Raw genomic sequence first — 24,415 nt, 5'->3', positions numbered from 1 at the left:
GCTACTAACGATAGGCTTAGGGGGTAGCCCGTTTACCAGTAGCAGACTTCCGCTGCGGATTTTCAAAATAAAAGTTCCAAAATAAACCCATGGTTGCGATCCCAAGTTTAACAGGAATTTAACAACAACAAAATCATATCCATTCTTTTACATCGTTACACATGCCACACTGTCTCCTGCAGACCTGCAAAAGATAACTGCTGATACTAGAGGTATCTTCGACAGTGTTGCAGAGAAGTTCTATTGGAGGGTCATTTATTTATATTGCTTGGAAAAATAATTTCCTCCTTGGATGAGACAATGTCTGAGATTCTGCAAATATATGGTTTTGTTTTTCAGAGGATTTACTGTAATGTTGACTGTTGTTCTCCCTCTGTAGCTCCATTTAAATACATGGTGAGGTATTGTCGTAGTCTTGGTGTTGGACATGGACACCTCAGTTTGTGAATGCGATAACTCGAGAATGAGGTGATATAGGAGATTCAAATTGATACCACAGGTGTATCTTCTAAAAATCTTGGATGAATTGAATTTTTCTGCATCCTTGTCGTAGAATACACTACATTGAGAAGGTAGAGTAACAAAATAACATTAACCCTTTAAAACCGGTCAAAACAGGCACGCTTGAGTAACTATTTTTAAATCCCGGTAGCACTGTAACCACGTGAGCTAGCGCAATAATTTTTTTTGCATATGAAACCAGAGGAGTTGTACTTACATCTTGTGCCATCAGCTTGTCCTAGTTCACAGTTTCCTTCCACATATAGCTTTGCAAAAACTGCATAAAAAGCACTTGCAGCAACAAAAACATAATATTCCAGAAACACGCTTTGCCGATCCGATCAGCTGTTCATAACACTTCCTACGTCCATCAGCGCGAACTATCGCATGTCCGCCATGACCTGCCCGAAACCGGAAGTGGCGTCATTTTCACGGAAATGTAGTTTTTTACCATCAAGGCCTCGTGAGCTTATACTGGTGTTTTTAAAAGTTATCTTTGACTTTATGACTTTCTGTGTCATTTCTGGGATGCTTAGGACTCATATTGCACTGCTGGAAATAGTTTATTTTGATGCATATGCTGCTTTTTTGAAAATTTGCACTATAATATTTATTTTCGTTTTTTCCTGCAATATATAGAAATTGGTGTATTTCAAAAATAAAACTATGAAGACACTCAAAATAAATTTCCTGTGGTAGGAAACTATTTTGTGCAACTTTTTTGTATTTACAGTTTTAAGGGATAAGCCTCTTAAATTTCTCTAACTAGAAATATGTGTTAAAAAACAAAAACGATTTTCAATTTTTTTGTAGTTTATTGCACTTTTTTGCAATTTATGTAATTACTATGCACTTAATGCATGCATAATATTAGAATTTAGGCTGTAATGGTTGTATTGATGTATAGCAACTTGAAATGCTCCCAAAAATGGCTCTACAACATCCATCTATCCACCCATCTTCATCCGCTTTATCCGGGGCCGGGTCGCGGGGGCAGCAGCCTAAGCAAAGAGGCCCAGACCTCCCTCTCCCCAGCCACCTCCTCCAGCTTATCCGGGGGAATACCAAGGCGTTCCCAGGCCAGCCGAGAGATATAATCTCTCCAGCGTGTCCTGGGTCTGCCCCGGGGCCTCCTCCCGGTGGGACATGCCTGGAACACCTCACCCAGGAGGCGCCAAGGGGGCATCTTTGTCAGATGCCCGAACCACCTCAGCTGGCTCCTTTCGATGTGGAGCAGCAGCTGCTCTACTCTGAGCCCCTCCCGGATGGCCGAACTTCTCACCCTATCTCTAAGGGAGAGGCCAGCCACTCTTCGGAGGAAGCTCATTTCTGCCGCTTGTATCCGCGATCTCGTTCTTTCGGTCACTACCCACAGCTCGTGGCCATAGGTGAGGGTAGGGACGTAGATCGACCGGTAAATTGAGAGCTTCGCTTTTACGCTCAGCTCCCTCTTCACCACGATGGACCGGTGCAGCGTCCGCATTACTGCAGCTGCAGCCCCAATCCGTCTGTCGATCTCCGGCTCCCTTCTCCCATCACTCGAGAACAAGACCCCGAGATACTTGAACTCCTCCACTTGGGGCAGGAACTCATCCCCGACCCGGAGTGGGCACTCCACCCTTTTCCGGCTGAGAACCATGGCCTCAGATTTGGAGGTGCTGATCCTCATTCCCGCTGCTTCACACTCTGCTGCGAACCGTTCCAGTGCGAGCTGGAGGCCCTCACCCGATGAAGCCAACAGAACCACATCATCTGCAAAAATCAGAGATGAGATTCTGAGGCCACCAAAGCGAAAGCCCTCCGCCACTTGGCTGCGCCTAGAAATCCTGTCCATAAAAATTATGAACAGAACCGGAGACAAAGGGCAGCCCTGGCGGAGCCCATCACCCACCGGGAACGAGTCTGACTTATTGCCGGCAATGCGAACCAAGCTCTTGCAACGGTTATATAGGGATCGAATGGCCCGTAGCAATGGGCCAGACACCCCATATTCCCGCAACACCTCCCACAGGACACCCCGAGGGACACAGTCGAATGCCTTCTCCAAGTCCACAAAACACATGTAGACTGGTTGGGCAAACTCCCATGCACCCTCAAGTATCCTGGAGAGGATAAAGAGCTGGTCCAGTGTTCCGCGACCAGGACGAAAACCGCATTGTTCCTCCTGTATCCGAGGTTCGACTAACGGACGAACTCTCCTTTCCAGCACCCTGGCATAGACTTTCCCAGGGAGGCTGAGGAGTGTGATCCCCCTGTAGTTGGAACACACCCTCCGGTCCCCCTTCTTAAAGATGGGGACCACCACCCCGGTCTGCCAGTCCACAGGTACTGCCCCTGATCTCCATGCAACATTGCAGAAGCGTGTCAACCAGGACAGCCTTACAACGTCCAGAGCCTTCAGGAACTCGGGGCGGACCTCATCAACACCAGGGGCTCTGCCACCAAGGAGTTGTTTAACTGCCTCAGTGACCTCGCCCCCGGAAATTGGCGGGTCATTCCCCTCATCCCCAGACTCTGCTTCCTCCTCGGAAGACGTGTCAGTGGGATTAAGGAGGTCCTCGAAGTATTCCTTCCACCGCCTGACAATTTTCTCAGTCGACGTCAGCAGCGCTCCGCCAGCACTATACACAGTGCAGGTAGAGCACCGCTTTCCCCTCCTGAGACGTCTGACGGTTTGCCAGAATCTCTTCGAGGCAGTCCGAAAGTCTTTTTCCATGGCCTCTCCGAACTCCTCCCACACCCGAGTTTTTGCTTCAGCCACTGCCCGAGCCGCATTCCGCTTGGCCTGTCGATACCTGTCGGCTGCCTCCGGAGTCCCACAGGCTAACCAAGCCCGATAGGACTCCTTCTTCAGCCTGGTGGCTCCCTTCACCTCTGGTGTCCACCATTTGGTTTGGGGATTACCACCACGGCAGGCACCAACCACCTTGCGGCCGCAGCTCAATGCAGCAGCTTCGGCAATGGAGACGCTGAACATGGTCCATTCGGACTCAATGTCCCCAGTCTCCCTCGGAATGCTGTTGAAGCTCTGCCGGAGGTGTGCGTTGAAGATCTCGCGGACTGGGGCCTCTGCTAGACGTTCCCAGCACACCCTCACTACGCGTTTAGGTGCACCAGGTCTGTCCAGCGTCCTCCCCCGCCACCTGATCCAACTCACCACCAGGTGGTGATCAGTTGAACGCTCATCCCCTCTCTTTACCCGAGTGTCCAGAACATATGGTCGCAGGTCTGCTGATACGATTACAAAATCGATCATTGACCTACGGCCTAGAGCGTCCTGGTGCCACGTGCACTTATGGACACTCTTATGTTCGAACAGGGTGTACAACATGTAAAATATAATATAAGCTCTGGCGGACTTGGTTCTATGGTAGGTCTTAAAGGGTTAAAAAAAAAAAAACTGAGCCATCAGTTTGTTTTTTCAGGTTTCCACCAAATATGACGTTCATTCTTTCTTACAATCTGCTGCTGAGACAGACATTGCATCTCACGCACGGCCCTTAGGCCTAAAATGAATTTCATAAGAGGGTTAAACAGATTAGAGAGAAACCATAGAATTTGCAGATGACACCGCATGGCACAAGTCAACTGCTCTTCTGATTTGTATGACCTGTTATCAGGAGTGTAAGTGGTCAGGACTTTTCAAAACCAGGTAAAAAAATGCCATGTCAGTGTTTGATAGGTATTGGAGAATATGGTTATGTCAATGCTGTGATTTGCTGTCGACTAATTTATTATAGACTGCCCAAATTATTAGATTATGTAACAGAAAAACACATGTATCATGACTGAACCTTGTCTGAAACTCTTACGTATGCCTACAAGAACCCTAGATGGTTTAGGCTACATGTTACATTCAATACAGTTGCAATGCAGATGTCTACATATTATGTCTGACCTGTAGCTGTGATTGAGGTTTTTTATTTTTTTCTCTTAAGTAAAGATTTCTCATGCAGGTCAGTGGTCAATTAACTGTTAAAACTAGCTTCCATGAGAAAATACAAAGTGTTTGTCCAAATGTATTTATTCATTAGGACAACGACCCTTAGCACACAGCCAAGATAACAAAGAATTGCACTCTCTGAATGTCCTTGAATGGCCCAGTCAGAGCCCAGACATGAACCTGAATGCACAAATGAGGCAAACCTTTTATAATAAAAATGAAAATTTGCAGTCAGTCACATCTTGATTGTTTGATTTAATATCCACTATGGTGGTGTACACAGGCAAAATTACAACAAATTGTAGTAATTGTAATTAATAGTTATCTAGATGAGAAACATGTTACTAGATGTACATGCACACAGTACGTGGTGGAAGTCCTGTTATAACTTCATAAAAAGCTTGTTGAAAATGCAATGAAATTACCCTTTACCAAAGGGACTGCCTTGATACAAGAGGATAGAGTGAACCTCATGACTATGTTTAACTGTGCTGGTGTACAGTCTGAATTCATGTGAACATCACTGAAGGGCATCTTGATGTTGATGAACATTGGGGACGCTCAGTTTCTTCAGTTACGACCATTTTTGGTCAAACAGGCTGTTGCACACAAGTGACTCATGAACCAGGAGCAAAATGCATCAGCAGAATAATTGGGAAAGGTGTCATGCCATTAAAACACTGCTAGCGGCCACAGCGTAAGCATCTGTTGCAAGAGTTGCAACACAGATGTTTTTAATGATTCACAGCTGCCTGCAACCAACTACTTTGCTGCATTGTTTCAGAATATAATTGCTGAGCATGACTGTAGAGGAATGACTTAAATGCTGAGTTATATCAGGGAAATTTAGATTCAATCTAATCTTTGAAAGCAAAACTGCAGAAGTGTGTGTGTGGGAGAGAAGTCTATTTAAATATTGCACTATTGAATAATTATCACAGGATGAGAAACATTCATGCTGAGCTGAGCTTTCTGCTGCTGATCAACCATCCTGAAGATGGAAAGAAATAGAGAAACCAGAAAACTGCAGAGGAGGAGATGAAGAGACATTGTTGGAGGGTGGCGGTGGTGGTGTGGGGGGTGTAAACAGTAAACAGAATTGAAAAAAGATTGATAGCATGAAAATCTGTCAAGACAGAAAGACAGAAAGCAGAGTGGAAACGGAGCCGTAGTAATTAGAGTCATCTCCTCCCCTCAGCTCTTTGGTAAATAAACGAGCACCAATTAGCCACAAAGGCTTCCAGTTGCCTCACTGATGTGCCACTAATTAATTTAATCTTTTTTACTCTTGTTGCTCTTCTTTCAGTCAGCCAGTAGGGCGCTAGATGATAAGCTGACATTTGAAGTTTTGAATTAAATGTCTTGACAACTGCAGTGTTATAAAATGTATTACAAGTAATTAAGTCTGCTCTCAAACTGAATTTTAATGCCCTTGGCGACCCTTGCAAACTTGTGTGTTTTACTAAAACCAAAGTGGCCTCATTAAGGTGCTTACATTAGACAGTATACAGGTTCTTCAGAAATGATGATTCATTAATATATTTAAAAAGCAGAATATAAATGCAGAGTTGAGTTATATAATCACTGTTCTCATGATGACAAGTTTACATACAAATCGATCCATAAAAATTGGGCTGATATCAGATTTTAGATCATCTTTCAGGCATGTCCAGATAACTTGTGGTGCTGCTTCTATTTTTAGATTCCTCCCAGCAAATCCAGTCCTGACTGCTTGCACTGCACACTTCATCGCTGAATCATCAATTTCTTTCAAGCTGACCTGTATTCCGTGCGAAGGATCATTGCTGGTGAGAGAGAGCTGGGCCCACAGCTACAACTGAGCAGTTTTCAAAAGGTTTCAGTTGAGAAGTAAACAATTTCCAAGCTTAAAGGCAGCACTTTGGGTGAGGGATGAGACCAGAAACACGTTCGGCTATTTTTTTTCCGAACATTTATCGGGTTGTGCAATGTTAACTTGTCCACCAGGGAGAATTCTACTCTGACGTCCCAAGGCATTGAAGGGACAAGAGTCAAAAAGCACCTAAATTGCATTGTGAACTATCATGCTATCTTTTGTCGGCTCAGAGCACAGTTTAAAAAAAAAAAAAAAAAAAAAAATTTCTTCTTTTTTTAGCCTGGACCACTCAACTTTGCCCACTTCCCAAAACTGACAATATAAGATATCCACTGTATATCATGGAGACACCAGTCCAAAGTGATAGAACAGGACTTGAGGCTGACAGATCCCCAAACACTTCACTTTGTTTTTCTGCTCTTTCTCCGTACACTTGAGCAGATTTTCACCATCTTAAAAAATCTCCCTCTTGCTCCCGACAGTTAACAATTCTTCACAAGGATTTGGTTTTAACTTCTTGAAAACATCACGATTCTAAGACTTTTCTTAGAATTTCATCAGAAGCAAAACTTGGATGTTTTGTGAATATGGGCCCTAATGATTTCTCAAACAGCTGCTGGATAACGTTATAAAGTATGCATGTGTGCTTTATTCAGAATGAGTGTCCTGAACAAACAAGTCAGATTGCGTTTAATATAAAATTTTGTGGGATGTTTATTTTTATATTTACATAATACATGTCTGACGGGGAACTTTCTGCCTTTACCAAATACAATTACCCTTTCATCAAGTCTATGCTGAGTAGTTCAGAGACCGTTTGGGTCATTTATGAATAATCAGTTCTTAGTGCCAGTTTTAGCCAATTTTAGTCTGGGATGTTAGCATCTCCAGCTCACATTTCTTAAACTCAAGCTGCACTTGGGGAATAACACGGAAGTATCAAAACCAGATGGGCTATCAGATAACTGTTTAAAGTGGGGTTGTGGCAGATGTGACCCATGCTACATCAGCTCAGTATTCCTGATTGCTGAGCTCTGGAGCTAAAGGATGAACTCCTGCTGGTTTATTGAACTCAAAGCAGGATTTCAAAAGAGGGTAAAAAGGTAATCATTACAGGTAACATGAGTTGTGACATGGAGTTAAAATATATTTTCAAGATTTTTAATGCAGAGATTTTTAGAACTATGAGTAAACACTGTGTAGCTCTATTACAGAGATATATCAGCAAACAAATCTTCTGCTGATGTTGCTTATAGCTGTATGCTTAATTGTAATATGAAGCTTTCAAGGAAAAATAAAATGACATCACACACAGGATGTGTCAATAACAAGAGTACTATAAGCATTCATTTAAGCACAGCTCTCACAAAGCTCTTGCCACAAAGTTCTGGAGTTTGATTGCATTTCCACTGCAACACCTTCTTTCCTCAGACATCCTGTTGTAGATTCAATTCTTTCCAAATGATCATGGTCCTGTTGCACGACCCAGTTTCATCCATACTTCAGCCTCTGCTTTGTTTCTACAATACTTTGGTATATAGATGAGCCACATGGTCTGTTCTCTGACTGTACAATGCCCAGGTGCTGTTGTTACCAAAACCAGAAGTAAATGCTGCATTTACGTTTTGTTATATGTGGCACTATGCATCCTCTTTGGTTCCATATCTCTAAATCTGAATCCGTTCCAGAAAACTTGTGATTTTATCAAATGCTTCCAGGTCTCGAGTGGGATAAAAAAAAAAAAAAAAAAAAATTGGCTCAGGCATTTTTGGTCCAAGGTACCAACCATGATTGGTCAAAACACTTAAAGCAATGAAAAAGCTATACATGTGAAAAGTATATATAGTAATTAGTCACATTATTTTCTTTTTAAACGATGAATGACTAATATGCTACTGGTGGTAGTACTGCTGTTGTGATTTGGCACTATATAAACTGAATTGTGAAAAAATAAATTACTAGTTGCTGCTACTTCTGATGGTGCAGCTGCAGCAGCCCTGCCCATATGGAAAAGATATATATAAATATTATAAAGTTTTTATCTGTCTTGTATGAAACTTGTATGAAAAGCATACAAGAGTGAAAACACATATAAGATCCCTTGAAAAATTATATAATGAAACTTGTATGTTTTGTATACTTACTCAAAAAATATATGAAAGTAATGAGAAAGTGGCCACTTTCATGAGTAAATCATATATGTTTTTACTATTTCTTTTCCATATGGGTGACAGCTGACATGCTGATTATTTTTACAGATTTTGTTCTATTTCTTGTTATAGCACTTCAGCTCCACCTTTTTTATTTTATTTGTCTGTCTATCTTCATCAACCTTTTTTTCCACAATAAACTCTGTTCTACAAGTTGCATGAGTGCACAGGAAAGGTGCTGGTTAGAAGAGATTTGATTGGGCAATGTGGTGTCAGTGGTTGTAGCGCTGGTGCCCAGCAGCCCTTAAAGTCTGCCTGTAACCTGTATAATTATATTGACAAAGAAAAAAATATATATTGACCCAGATGTGTGTCACCCCACTGGGCATATTCCCAGTACTCACCAGTCCAGCCCTGCATGCTGGCATGCTTTTTTGTTTTTTGAGAAGATGCTTTACCTGGCAACGCTTCAAAACAAGCTGTGATTTTCAGTCTTTTGCTAATTCTAGTAACATGAAGTTTGACATTCAAAATGCTGTTTCCAAAATGTAGCTCTCGTGTCTTTTGCTTCTTTTTCTCTGAGCATTGCATTGACCATTTTCCTGTAATTGAGCACTGGGGTCACATTGCTGAGATGTCTGCATCTGGGAATATTGTGACAGCTAAATAAGGAGTGTGAATGTGAACGATCCACGTCTGTTTTCATGAAGGTGGTGATACTTTGGCCTCTTAATGGAAGCAGTATGAAGTCCTGAGAAAACTTTCTTTTTCACTTTCAGCTGTGTTGATATGATTATGTTGTCTGTCTCACAAATCTGAGAGATGGGTTATACGGTATGAAATTACCCTACCTGTCATTAAAATTATTTTCAAAGTAAGCTAAAGGTTATTTTAAAGGTTTTATATTATTTGCCATTTAAATGTTTTGAAATTGTTCTCCAGTGCCTTTTGATGTAACGTATTAGTCCAGTGCACAGTCCTCCTCCCCTCAGGCCAAGTGTGCATGAGTGCGTTTCATCAATGTTGTTCCCAGTTTGCCCTTCAATGCCAAAAATGCATAAGTGATGTTTTGTGTACTCACTCATCTTTCATTTGATCCATCTGTGTGTGAGACAAACATGGCATCATAGAAACCCCACATGTCCTTGGCAAAATGTTATAAACCCACAGTGACTTTGTGCTAGCCAAGGCCTCCACACATACACAGCTGGCACAACACACATTTGGCTAACTGTCCTCTCTCATCTAGTCCTCTGACACTTCCATTGAGAGTGACTGTTTGTCTCTCCTGGTATTACATGGATTGATCAACCCTGCCATATTCAAGACTCAAAGTCTCTGTAGAATTTCCTTTTGACTGTGTTTCCTTCTTTTTAGCTCTCATTAGCTCCTTTGCCTTTTATAGTTTAATTTTCACTTTATGGTAGGAATTGAGAAAACATAACTGAACCTGGGATCAGATATGTGGCTTTTGACCTAGTAGATTTTGTGAAGCCATTTCCTTCAGAACTGACCGGGTTTGTACAATTTTAATAGCAAACAAACCCAAATGTCCTTCCCTGCCATTTGCTCACCATTTATTTACTATAAATGTTTGTGTTAAGCTGCAATGCTAAAATACAGTAAAGTCATGATTTGCAGTGCTCCTTTTTGGCATTGCACATCATAATGGCTACAGGCTCCACTAGCTTGAGGACCTGCTAAGAGAAGGATGGAAATTTGTTGTTGTTGCTTCTGATCTAATAAGAATCTGTCACTAATATCCATTTAAAAAATATATAAATAAATAAAACACTTCTCACACTGCAGTAAGCATCTGATGCTAATGGCAACTGCAGACCGTGTGGAGGGAGCACTCTGCAGGGGGCTGCCTCTCACATAAACTTTTTTATGCTTTTTCAACCCTGCAGTTTGTTTGCTTACAAGGCTGTGAAAGCAATCCATGAGACCAACCATGTTATTCATGTCCTGTATAAACATTAGAATATACGACTCACCAAGGGATGAATCAAAGTAGTGGTATAGACAGTGTGTGCAGGTGTGTTATCAACACAGTGTTGCAGTCAGTGAGTCAACAAGTAATGAGGAACAATGACCTACACCATAAACCTCAAGTTTATTAATACACACTTATGTTTGCTCTTGGACTAACAGTCGTTTAAACTGCTACAGTGTGCCGAAATCCTAAATCATAATCAGGTACAATACCTGGATCTTCAGTTAATCAATTTACTCTTACCCAGAGTCTCATCCCAAATGGGATCGGTGAAACCAGGAGGAGAGATCTCAAATTACAGTAACTTGGCTGAAAATCCGTGAAAATAATTCTTACTAATGGATGAAGGTCAGGGGAGATGCCAATCAGATCCTTTTCAGATGACTTCATTTTTGAACATGACAATGATCCCAAATGCATTGCCAGTGCAGCTTAAGCATACCTGGCTAGAAAGCATATAGTGGAATTGCCTCCGTCGAGCTGGGGCCTCAACATTATTGAAGCTGGATCTTGTAAGACAATAGAGCAAAAGGCAGTCAACAAGAAGAAAAGAAGACTACTTAAAGATATTATAAGAAAGCCTGAAATCTCTTAGGTAAGCTGTGTTGAAGAATAAAAGTGGTCATACCAAATATTGACTTTCAAGCTTGTAAGAATTACACAGACTGCTTTATATGCTTTATTTCCATGTCTGTTTGCAAATGTTTCAATGAACCACTCCACCTTCCATTTTCTTAGCAACAGAGAAATGAAGGGCTCTATGCACACAATGTTGCTTTATTTTATTTTAATTTAATTTAGTTAGACTGAACTATCAAAGCGCAGCTGTTGGTTTGGCGAGGCAGAATTGACACAAAGCTGTGGGGCAGAACTCATAGGCTTAAAAAGCAGTATGTTGCATTTGAATTCAGTACAAATTAACAATAGCCTGGTGCAGCATATCCTGGTAGAGAAACCTTGATTTAGCCTTCAGCCTGCCCTGAGGTGAGTTTATAGATATTAACAAATGAGAACTGATTGCACATGTCTTAAAGTCAGTACTTTACAAAGGTTGAGGAAATTTAGTCTACAATTCTCCTGCATGTTGTTGGCATTCAGGTCAAGCCTTTCTGTGGTTTACCTACTAACTTCAAGACAGCTCACAGAGAGGCTGGATGAAATGTTCTTTTTTTCCTACACCTCGTCCCACGGAGTACAACAAGACTTGTAATTAGAGCCCATTTTCTTTTCCCTATTTGTCCTTTCTTTGGGGTCCATTTACAGAAACTCTGCTATCTTAGACTATTGATTCCCCAGGTGTGCTTCCCACCACTTAAGTCTTGTGATCTTTGTCACAAGGATGTAAATTCCTAGAGAGAGAAAAGCATCTATAGTTTATCTATAGATAGTTCTGCCACCACAATTAAAGCTCAACCTCCTGTAATCAAATTAAGCCTAACGCAAGAAAACTTGGATTCTCATAATTTTTGATAAACAATCAAAAGAGTTTATATTTCCTTTTTAAAATTTTAGATGGCCACAACTCTCCAGAGATAAAGTCAGCCCACACCATGCATGGAGCTCTGGTTCACGATTAACTACAAATTTTACCAAATTCAAAGTTTTCCCAAGCCCTATCTCTGTAAAAATTTTCATGATAATTAATTAAAAACTTACAGTAATCTTGTTAAGAAACAAACATGCAAACTGAACCATTTAACCTTAGGAAAGGTCAAATTGATCATTCATGCCGCTGCCTACATTCTGTGCTTTGAATTTCTGTTGCCTTAGCTACTGTAATTCTCTCAATAGTTGGTGGAAATCAGACCACATCTCTCTTAAGTGCCTATCAATGACGTACACAATAGATTTCTTAAAAAAAAAAAAAAAAAAAAAAAAAAAACAACTTTGCGTAGTGCAAACAAAGTTTTAAAAACCCACAAATCTCAACTGTTCTATTGATTTAAAAAAAAAAAAAAATGTTATGCAGCAGGAACATTTGACCTAAAAACCCTTTTGACATATTAGTCAGCAAACTGAAAAGGGTAAGGTATCAGAGGGGTTTGGCTGAATAGTGTGATGAGCTACTTAGGAAAAATGTAGCAATTTATTTGCAAAAAAAGGTTAATACAAATCAACCTGTTTCGATATATATTGTGCAAGTTCCTCAGGGGTAGGTCCACTTTTATTAGCATCTGCTGGAGATCTCATCCTGTTAAAAGGGAGTTTCTACCCATATACAGAGTGAATGAAGTGTAGCAAAAGGGAATAATCAAACAGCACAGAAAATGGGTGTAATAATATATATTTTAACTATACAGAGACAGACAGACAGACAGACAGACAAGGTGCGGTGACTCCCAAGCTAGGCGAGTGGCTCCAGCAGATCCCGGGAACAACATCGGAGATCTCTGTCCAGAAGAGCGCAGTCCTGGGAACAGCTAAGATACTGCGCAGGACCCTCAAGCTCCCAGGCCTCTGGTAGAGGACCAGAGCTTGAAAGATAAACCGCCCGCAGGGGCGTGCTGGGTGGTTTTTTTGGGTTTTTTTTTTTTTTTTTTTAAATATACTGGCTGAAAACATATTCCTAGTCACAGCTAATAACAGAACTTATCTGGCCTGGTTACTTCCTCCCACCATTAATACACATTCAGAAGTCAACAGGGATTGCTAGGCCCTCGTCTTCTCCGCAGGGCTCTCATTTTAAGAGCAGCAGCGCTACACAACATTTACAGGCTGTCATCATGTCATGACAAAAAGAAATGATGGAAAAACATTAAGGTGTTTTTCAGAAGGTACAAAAAAATTTTTTTCATGACAATCTATTTTGATTTTCATTTCAAAGCACCCACAGAGAGGAAGACAGTATTAAAAGCAAAATTGAAATGCTGTCAAATACTGGTGTAGAGAGTCTTCGAGTGATTGTTTATAATGTTTAATGCCAGTGTGCCCTTCTCTCTCATAGCAGGTGTCTTTACAGCCTTTGTTTATTGATTGACACTCAATAGCATGTATGTCAATGGGAGAAAGCAAAGCAGCAACAGTGATGCACTTGGCAGTAGAAGGTGAAGCTGTGTGAAACCTTTCACTTGTTCAACTGGCCATGCCTGTGAAAACCACAGCAATCAAATTTGATTAAGAGGCTTTCACCAGTCCATCATTCCCCATTTTTATTCCTCATCCTATAGATAAAGAGAGAGAGAGGGAGAGAGACTAAATAAAGTACCCCCTTAAATTCTACTAGAATATGTGAACACATCATTATGGACAATCTCTACTGCAATGATCTGTAAAACCAACCAGCTGACCTACACCACAGCAGAGCTATCCTTGAGATACTTCGCTGCAAGATGAACAGCTACAAGATCCTTCATAGAGAAGGAGACTAGAGGCCAAGATATAGACAGCACAGGTGAAAGTCAGCTGCAGAAAGGTGTGAAACCAGAGGTATACCAGACAAAGAGAAGCCAGGAGAATAAACCAGCTGTTCTCCACTGAACCATCCAAGTTGTATGCTCAACAATAAAAACATGAGCAACAACAATATGAGAACCGCCCCATCAGAGCAGGAGACAGAGCAATACTGGAAGATTATATGGGAGGAGCTTTACGGTCCTGTACAGTATCTTTGTCTCAGGACTGCTCCTTGAGCTACTCACCCAGTTTGGGGAGCACTGCCACAAGTGCTCTGATTACTACAATGTTGCCTTAACCCTCCACATCAGCAAAGAAAACATCTGACTTTACACATTTATTCATTCTCTAAAAGTTCTTAAAATATTTTATGCAATGTGCTGTTAATAATCACGAAAGCCGTTAATAAATTAGCCACTGACAGAGGACAGGATTGGAGAAGGTTTGACAGTCCTGAAGTGGCCTGCAAAACTCGATGAGGCCTGGAGGATGTGAGAGCCTTCATCTTGTTGTGTAAAGTGCTTTGAGTTTCAGCGAGACTAGAAAAGCACTATATCAGTGCCTGTCCAATTCCATTCTATTCTTCTAGACACCTAAGGAGGAATAGTCCCTTCTACAGGCTGTCTGGTAAGAGATGTGTATTTGAGAGAGAAATCTGATGGCATTGTCTGTTGTCCAAATGGCCACTGTTTCAAGGACGGACACACACACACACACACACACACACACACACACACACACACACTTTCAGACAGACACTTAACAGTAGGTGAACAGCCCCTCTGCTGACTGCGGCCATTTATTTCAGTTACCCATCACTGGTCTTAACACAAACAAACACACACACGCTCATGTACAAGAGGACTAACTCGAGATGATCTATAGCTTTATTTTCTGTATGTGAGTGACAAAATGTTTGTGGAGAAGGGACAGATAATTCAAATAAAAGGTCCTTCTAAGCTTTCTGAAGTTGTAGCCTCCAGCTGTTTTAATATGTGGGAGAGGAATCAATTTATTTTTCCAAACAGGATTCAGTTTTTTCTATGTATCTAAATGCAGGCATGAAGAATATTATTTTTTTGGGATAAAGTGTTATATTTGTCAGTATCCTTACCGTTTAATATCAAATTTAAATTTTATATTATAAATATATTTATATTTAAATAAAATCATGAAGCTGAATCAACACATCACTGATACATAGTCAATAAAAAGACAGCAAAATACTGCTTACTAAATGAGTGTAACGAGTCTGTACCCTCTGGAATCAGCAGGTACAATTGTTTAAAAGAAAACAGTAATAGTGGCCAAAAGGCACTTTGACAAAACTAAACTGGTGACCTCTTCAATACTCTTCAATACTTATTTTAGCTGCACACCTATAGAGTTGATAGAGCCACAGCACCAACAACCTGTGGAAGGACAGTTTTGCACCAGTAACCATACCTTTCTACTTTTTTCTGTCCATGCAAATACCTCTTTCAGCCAGTAACAAATACAAGTAAACAATACAAGTTTTAGATTTGTGTTCTTCATATATTTTATCTTCATATTTCATTCTTTACCTCCATACAACTTTTTAAATGCTTTTTGCCTTAATTGAACCACAAAAAGACAGTCCTTGCTTCCAATATCCTTGAATTATCCTCGTTCAGAATCACAAACAGAACAAATGAAGTGAAAGAATTGAGGAGAGAAATTGCATTGAGTTCTAAACAGAGCTGATACATGATGAAATTGCCTTTGCAACAATGTGAAGTTCTGAATTGGTAATATTAATACATTATGCACACCAGTACTAAAATAATAACAGGCGTCTAGCTGAGTTTTGTACTGATTAGGTCCTATTGTTAAAGCTTAAAATTTTCACTTTGAAATCATTTTTTTTTCTTATTCTCTTTTTTTGTCTTGCATGTGGAGCATAAACATTGGAATTAAAAACTTCATAACTTTTCTTTTTATATTTGAATGCATGTGTACACACATATGTGCATTTGCGTCAAATCTTTTGTCACCTGTTGTCACAGCCCAGAGGCCAGACCAGGTGAGAGCACTCAAATGCAAACACAGACAGAGGCACAGATTAAAGTGGAGACAGTGCTTTATTTACAAAGTGAAACAAAACCTTTGGATGCTGACTATGAACTGTGAAATGAGACAACCTGAAAAGTCAAAATGTGAAGCTTAATCTGTGAGCTAAAGTTTATACTGAAGTCCATGAAACAGGGCCAAGGGGAGGAGGGACTGTGGCTTGGGTGAAGGTGTGCAGAGTCACTGCAATGAAAGGAGACAGAGTCTGGGTTCCAGTGATTAACAGTAAGTACGGTTTGAAGTGTTTCTAATGGCTTACTCTTTGCAGGCATGGAATGACATGGAAGGAGGGCAGTCCAAGGGATCCGGGAGAGTTCCAATCCGGGGTGAGTCCATAACGTACTGTACCAAATGAGTTCCAGAAGCTAAAACAGGGAGGCAGGCAGGCGGTGTGCAGAGAGGAAGCGAGTGTAACCAGACTGCGTGACTGCAGGAAGACTGGCGTCCTAATGAAGGTAAGTATTGTTGTTGACACATGGTAAGAATACTACTTTCAATGAAATCACAAGAGAGCCAAACCCTAACACCAGTTCACTGTAGATATGGCAAAGACTTGTTGAGTGTGCTGGTCTTAAATACCACTAGCTTGATTGCAGACAGGTGAGACTGCTGAATGGAGACTCCTCCCAGAGGTGGAGCCCCAGGTCTATGGAAAAACACCACACTCAGCCGGACCATGACACCTGTACCAAACCACATGAATTTATATCCCTAAGTCAAAGTCATGATGGAGACACATACGTTTAGAAATGGCCAGTCATTACAATTCTGTATCTTCAGTTATGTAATTTGTAATGATATCTAAAAACTTTATAATAACTACTGCACTTTGTTCTTTTGCTTTTTTAATATGTACATATTATATAACTGGAAGAAAGTGTGGCATTCAATAAATGTTATAAAGATGTTAAAATTAAATTAGCAGATGCAAGGACTAGCTATCACTGCTAGCAATATCCTGTGTCAATAGACTTGCCAAGCAGAAGTGTTAAATAATCTTTTCTTTTGTTTTTTTGACCGCTTTTTTGTGTCAGTTACACAATATCCAGGAAGCCTGAAAACGCACATGAGATGTCCTTCTGGTAGTTTCACCCGTCCAAACCCTTGATGCATGGATGCTTATGTTAATTGTGTTCCCCCTGGCAAGGAAAATCAAGGGCAAGAAAAGCACCTGAACCATTTACCTTTCATAACACATTGGGTGGCAAAGAAAAAAACAAGGGAGTCCATTGTTTCGTCTATGGACCATCAATCTGTGTGCGGCACACCACAGTGAGCATGAGTCAGAGAAGGTGTGTGTGAGGATGAACGGGTAGTGAGACAAGCTGATTGATTAGATCTATCAAGTGGAAATCATCAGCAGCTCCATTGAAAAGCAACTCCCTCTCCTTCTTACCTCGCCTCTCATCTCATCCATTGCAGCTCTAATCCTGTATTTATGTCTCCTCCCTGTAACTTCTTGTCATTCTCTTCTTCTGTTCCCCATCAGTACTTCAACACACTTTCCCTCCACTTTTGCAGAGCTGTCTCGTAATCTTTCTCTTGACCCATTTTTGACTGCATCCTCATCTTTTTCCTTTTTTCATTCTTCACCTCCCTTTCTGCTATTGTCTTTAATAAAGGATTTCTGTCTGCAGCAGAGGATGTTCACTCTGTTCATCTGTCGCCTGTCACTTTTTTCCTCTCATTTTCATATAGCGTGTCTCTTTTTTTCTCTGCCCATAACTTTCAGCCATTTCGGCTCTTGTGCTGTCATGCTGAAATTTTCCCACTTTTCAATTCATCCATCTAGTTATCAGTCCATGCTTCCCTTGTACACTTTTCCTCTCCTCACTTGTTCACATCTCTTTTTACTGCCCATGGTGACTCTTGTATGTACTCTCAAATTCACTTTTCTTTCACTTTTCCAGCCATCCCTTTACTTACTGGGACTTCCTAACTTTTTGCTTATCCCTTCTCTCTTTGCCAATTAAGCACAACATTTAATTGCTTTACATTTCTTTATTTATTCAGTTTCAAGGATATGGAAAATAGATCATTTAAATGTATTTTACATTGATAAAGTAAATGCATAAAAAACATGCAAACATAAATATAGTTATTCTGTATTTCTTTTTCAAGTGTTGATTTTAATGGGTTTAAATACTGTAGTATTATCTCTAAAATAGACATAAGATTGTTGTGCTCCATTTCCATTCCCTATTTAGAACAAGCTTACAGGGTCATTGTGAGTCTCTTTATTCTTTAGTGTAGAATGTAACTTGAGCTGAAGCTAAATTAGGTTCCTAAAAGAAGCTAGTAGCTAGTGTTGGTATGAGACTCAGAGGAAACATGATTGTCTGTCGTCAATATAAATGACTGTGTGCAAACATAGACAATATAAAAGATGAACCTTGCTGAGCTACCATGACTTCTGCCATTGGGTTCTGAAGTCCCATTTTGAAGTCGGAAGATGAGCCTTACAGTCATTACCATATTGGTTACAAAAACAACGTATGTAATAAGAAAGGGCACTGACTGTAAAAGCACATAGAGATGGGTACATCCATGCAGTTTCACACCACAGATAACTGCCCATTTTGAAATATGGTATGACGAATACTGACAAAACTTACTTCATTTTATTCGTATAGTCTAAATTGAGTCACTGGTGCTATAAGATCAACAGGAAAGAGTCTTTTTGCAACCACAACTTCTGCAATCTGCTGGCGATAGCTTCACATAGAAGCTATCAGGTATCTCCGCACTGGCTTCATTTTCCCTTTTTTGGAAGCCATGTCCATGTTTTATACTTTCTATGCACGCAACAGTTACAGTCATTGTCGGGTTGAACAGTATTGAAATGACTTTTTGCACACTAATACCAGATGGAAAGAGGGCTATTGGAATTATTTGGAATGTAGGAATGAACTGAAGTCATTTTGATGTGTGAACAGCAGGCTTATCTACCGAGCAGCTGTTCTACCTTATTTACCTCAAGCACCACTTCACTTATTTCTTACTGGTCTACACCTGAGCATCAGCAAGAGAAACTCTGGATTTTATTAATATTGTCACATCACCATGAGGAAGAAGGTTAGGCTTTCCTTTGCTCTGCTTGGGCAATTTCTTGAACACGAACACACACACACACACACACACACACACGCCAAATTTTGATATAGTTTAAAAGCTTTGCTTTCTCCTTTTGGCAATAAAAGTTCAAAAGTAGGAATACTTTGATATTTTGCAGCTGAGACAATCTTTCTTTCTTCCTTCTCAATCTTCAGTGATAATATCTGGTCTGTCGTGGTTAATTCATGAAAGACAATTAGAAACATCATCCCGCTACCATCTCAATAATTAACCACAAAGAACAGCAGAATGGTTGTGTGCCCCGACTTCCTGCATTTAGGACGCTATTTTCAAGTTTTGTTAATGGGTAAAATAGAGCTGAAGATCAGATAAATGTGCTATGGACATAATGTTATGTCAACAAAAGTGTCACAGGTGGGCAGGAAGAACTCAAATTAAGGACTCACAGATGCACAATAATGAACTAAAAACAACCCTTATATAGGATATTGAAGTCTATGAGTATAATGGAAAATCCATAGTCTTCAAAGCAGGAAAGAGGAAACAGACTGAGGACTGAAGCAGTTACTGAAGTGTCACAAGAAGGAATTAGGGAGAGTGGAAACACCTGGGGTAAAAAGACACAGCTGAAACTAATCAAGAAAATGACAACAGAAGTAAAATTCAGCACAAGAAACAAAAAGTATAGCTACCAAAGCTACTGGAATAAAATGGGATGTACGGCATAACTAAATAGGATTAAGAAAAACAACCAACCCCCCCTCCAAAAAAAAACAAAAAAACCCCAACTTAACACTTGGAACACTGAAAGACAAAATAGGGACTGAAAGTTAAAATGGAAGTAAGTGGAAACAAACTCCACAAAACGATCTGGAACTAAAACTAACAACTAAAGATGTGCAAAGGAATACCATAGAGATTAGCTTAAAGCAACAAAAAAGAACTTATAAAGAACCTAAACATAAATCATACTCAAACCAAAATAACTATCAATCCACAAAAAACTCAAAACCCTGGGACCAAGACCCAAGGGCCATGACAGAGATAGGCTGTGAACTGAGGGAGAAGGAACTAAGCTGAATAAACAGCATTCATATGAGAAATAAAATTATAATAATGGTTATGTAAAGATATTACATTTGAAATTTAAATGTGTATACTGTATATTTAGATCCTGAGCTCAAGCATTGTAAAACTCAAGTTTTCTTGAAACTTAAAGTTGCTGTAAATTACTTTAAAATCAAGTCACATTCACATTAATCAAGCATGTAAAATACTGGGAAGATTGGATTGTCTGTCATGACGATTTCTACATCCTAGTATTGAGGATTGGTCGAAAAAAATGAAAGTAGAAAACAAAATAAATGGTAAGTGCACTGGTACTCATATAGTGCCTTTCTACTCAACTGGGCAATCAAAGCACTTTCTACTGGAAGTCTCATTCACACAATCATACAGCACTTTTATCTGTATGTTTTCTAACAATTGCATACACGCACACACACACACACACGCACGCACGCACACACACACACACACACACACACACACACACACACACACACACTCCAATGGATGCATTGGGGGGTGGTCACATTTCCTCATCTTGTCCGAGGATACTTCAGCATGCTTGGAGGATGATTCAGCCACTGAATCTCTGGAAAATGTCCGCTAAATTCAATTTAATTTTATTTATATAGCACTAAATCATGACAGCTGCCTCAAGTGCGTACTACACAGCAAAAATGCCAGTGTTGATTTTTCAGTGTTAGTAGAATTCAACAGAGTTCCGAGTTATTTCAACACTTAATCGAGTTAAAATAACACATCGGGAGTTGATTCCTGAAAAGTGTTAGTGTGGATTTTAGTCGTTACTGCATTTTAACACTGTGGGTGTTAAATTAGACCACACCTTCATTTCCTGTGGAGCTCCGCATTTCAGAATCTTCGGTCGCCATTTTTTCTTGCTGCTGCGGTAAGTTTTATTCGGTTAAATATTAAGTTTTAGATTGATGTTAGAACAAGTAACATGATAACTAGTAAAAAAAATAGTATTTATATCAAAATACATCATCTTTAAGTGTCATATTTGAATTTTAACTCTTTTTGTTAAGCTAGACTACTGCTAGCTAGAAAGTACCAGTTACTTTCCTAATATTCATTTAGCATAATCTGGCTGTTGGCAGGCTGTAATGAATATTACTTGTTAATATATGTCACAGTTTTTATTAAATGCCTTTTATTTATTTTCGAATTAAACTGCCAAAGCCTTAGGGTCAGTGGTCTCAAACTCACGGCCCAGAGGCCACTTGCGGCCCACGTCAGGTGAGGTGAAGAAGTATAATGCAATTTGACCCTTAAAGTGACTTTTTTTGTCATTAGCCAAAATTAATATGAAGGCAATATGGGCAGAGTGTTACGGGCCCTCATGGGCAGCGTAGTCCATGCTGCAGGGAGAACGTGGAACTGCCCCTCCCGTTGTGTGTTTGAGCGCGAGAGAGGGAGAATGTAGGAGCTGTTACCGAGGAGAAATGGAAGAAGAAAGCATGTAAATATAATAATAACCACTGCCGCCAAAATGAGTGCCTGGTTGTAGGAAAGCTGTTAAGACTCGACTGTACACTGACAACCCCACATATTAGCCAGAGGTGTCATTACCACGGTTCAGAGCCGCGGACCTGGCCGAGGTAACAAGAGAGTACAAACATGTGGAGGGATTGGCTTTGTTAATTCAGTGAGAGTCAAAAACTAATGTGTACACTTATTTCTGCATTTTTATTTTGTTAAATATGAACAAAATTACAGCAGAAGTGCTGCAAAGTGTCTGACCAGAAAGAGAGGACCATTGTGTTAATTTTGTAGTTCAATTAAAGGTTAGTTAAGAGTGAGAGGGGGGGAAATGCGTTCATATTTGCAGTTTTGTCTTGTTATACAATATTTGAAATTTAAACCAAGGCACTGGTAAACTGCCTTAATTGAAAAATTATCAGGTGTCTAAAATGTACATACATAAGGTGGAAAAAATGGCTGCTGGGGTCCTTTAAATGACAGTAATTGTGATCTTAATTCCTATTCTGTAGTTTGGGACTGCGAGGCGGCTGCCATCTTTTGCTGCTTCACTTGTCCAACATCTAAGGGAAGGACATCTTCAAAGATTAGCACATCAGATGCTGCTCACCACCTAATGAAATTCATCAAGGTATGATTTTTAGAATTGTATATTTCTCTTTTGATGAGAACAGATGCAAATTATCAAGGGCTGATATTTTAAGATGGCAAGGTGATCCAACCTGCAGCAGATGTATCTATCCCAGACACGCCTGGTGTTGCAGGACTGACATGTCATTGTTTCTATTAAAACTAAATGTACACATTGAAACAAAAATAATTGGGTGCGTGGAGTGAAACATTTTAATATTGTCATAACTTCACGCAGCAATGCCTCAACATCAGATTATCAATTTTGTTTAATGTGAATCACTTGGTTTCTTTCTCTCCCTCAGGTGGGGGATAGCACGGAGGCTTTTCTTAAGGCTGGCCCCACTCAGCCATTCGTCCTGTGTGTTGGAGAAAGAAAGAACACCATCCAGAGTTTCTACATTGTCCTAGATCAAAAGGTCATTCCTTGTGTGACACAGATGGGAGATGCAGGTTTTGACAAGGCAAAACTTTTCAAGGCACATTTTTTATTTGCCGTGTCCTTTGATAAGGCATTGGACAACTTCTACACATTCATCCAGACCACCGTGTATGGCACTGATGTTGGCAGCATGAAGGACAGTCCTCGGGTCAGGGAAACAAGAGCAAGTCTTCACTGTACTGTTTAAAAATATCCACTATTCAGCACTTTGACTGGAAATGTTCACCTGTTACTTTTGCAAGATACACCACTCAAGTTGCTCAGTGTTATTTAGACATTTGAAGTTCCAGCATGGTTTGTACCCAGGAAGGTTTTTACGTTTGACCTGTGGAGAGCCTGGATGTTCATTTATCTTTCGCACGTACTCTGGTTACAAGCGGCACTTATTCCGAGCACATGGAGACTGCGTTCACTCTGAGGTCATCAATAATTTTGAGCCTGTACCTAACGATGGAACCTCTGTTTCACAGCCTGTAAATGTGGCTCATCCCATGACAATAACTACACAGGTTCCAGTTGAAAAAAGGCAAATACTGAACATGTGCAGCTCTGTTATTGCTCAAGTATCAAGTGAGATGCCTTTGTTCAGTAAGATTGTCAATATAATTGTTAGAGATTGCAATGCTTATCTTCTAACTTGTAAAGTCTCAACAGACGATCACAGACTTTAGAGGGAAAACCAGCACACCGCAGACCACGGCCTCTCTGTGTGAGGATCTAAACGTATTTTACGCTAGATTCGACACAGCAAACACCATGAGACCGGACAGTGTGCGCACCGCGGATGACGTCAGTGCGCACACTGTGTCTGAGGAGGATGTGCGGAGGTGCTTCAGGAAGGTGAACGCACGCAAAGCTACTGGTCCGGACGGGATTCCCGGCCGCGTCCTCAGGTCATGCGCGGCTCAGCTGGCTGGAGTGTTCACGCACATCTTCAACCTTTCCCTCTCTCTGTCTGTAGTCCCAGCCTGCTTCAAAATGGCCACCATCGTCCCTGTACCCAAATCCTCCACCATCTCCTCATTGAACGACTGGCGACCTGTAGCTCTGACCCCCATCGTAAGCAAATGCTTCGAGAAGCTGGTCAGGGACTTCATCTGCTCTGCACTACCCGACTCACTGGACCCTCTACAGTTCGCATACCGCCACAACAGGTCCACTGATGATGCCACAGCCCTGACACTACATACTGCCCTGTCACACCTGGAGAAGAGAGACACGTATGTGAGAATGCTGTTTGTAGATTACAGCTCAGCATTCAATACCATCGTTCCCTCGAAGCTGGACAGGAAACTGCAGGATCTAGGACTGAGCAGCTCCCTCTGCAGCTGGATCCTTAGCTTCCTGTCTGACAGACGCCAAGTGGTCAGACTGGGCAGCATCACCTCATCCCCCGTCACACTGAACACTGGTGCTCCACAGGGGTGTGTACTGAGCCCTCTCCTGTACTCACTCTACACCTACGACTGCACGGCCACTAACAACTCCAACATCATTGTGAAGTTTGCGGACGACACTACAGTGGTGGGTCTTATCACCAACAGTGATGAGACAGCTTACAGGGAGGAGGTCAGCGCCCTGACCCACTGGTGTCAAGACAACCATCTCACCCTCAACGTCGCAAAGACAAAGGAGTTGATAGTGGACTTCCGGAGGTGCAGAGAAGTACACACCCCCATCACCATCAACGGCGCTGCTGTGGAGAGAGTGAGCAGCTTCCGGTTCCTTGGTGTACATCTGGCTGAGGATCTTACGTGGTCAGTACACACAA

At 40.9% G+C, this 24,415-nt stretch overlaps 1 protein-coding gene and 1 long non-coding RNA gene across 4 annotated transcripts in view; both read right to left on the bottom strand.

The window, feature by feature from the left end:
• The window catches only part of LOC309695823 (uncharacterized protein), a 232,739-nt gene that overhangs the window by 123,719 nt on the left and 84,605 nt on the right, over window positions 1–24,415 (bottom strand). The window lies entirely within an intron of this gene.
• Window positions 15,922–24,415, bottom strand: part of LOC309695831 — a 46,744-nt gene continuing 38,250 nt past the window's right edge. For 2 of the 3 annotated variants that reach the window (XR_014273245.1, XR_014273246.1), the window contains 3 exons: window positions 16,509–16,612; window positions 16,189–16,375; window positions 15,922–16,112 (listed from right to left, as the gene is read on the bottom strand). This is a non-coding gene — a long non-coding RNA (uncharacterized lncRNA). Of the gene's footprint in view, window positions 16,113–16,188; window positions 16,376–16,508; window positions 16,613–19,450; window positions 19,562–24,415 lie in introns of those variants that run through there. The other variant, XR_014273247.1, reaches the window with a different exon arrangement.

This window comes from Aulonocara stuartgranti, assembly GCF_965226115.1.
Source record: "Aulonocara stuartgranti genome assembly, chromosome: 19".
NCBI classification, from domain to species: domain Eukaryota; kingdom Metazoa; phylum Chordata; class Actinopteri; order Cichliformes; family Cichlidae; genus Aulonocara; species Aulonocara stuartgranti.
Note: the sequence above shows the minus strand (reverse complement) of the source record. Positions and strands in the feature narration are given on the sequence as shown.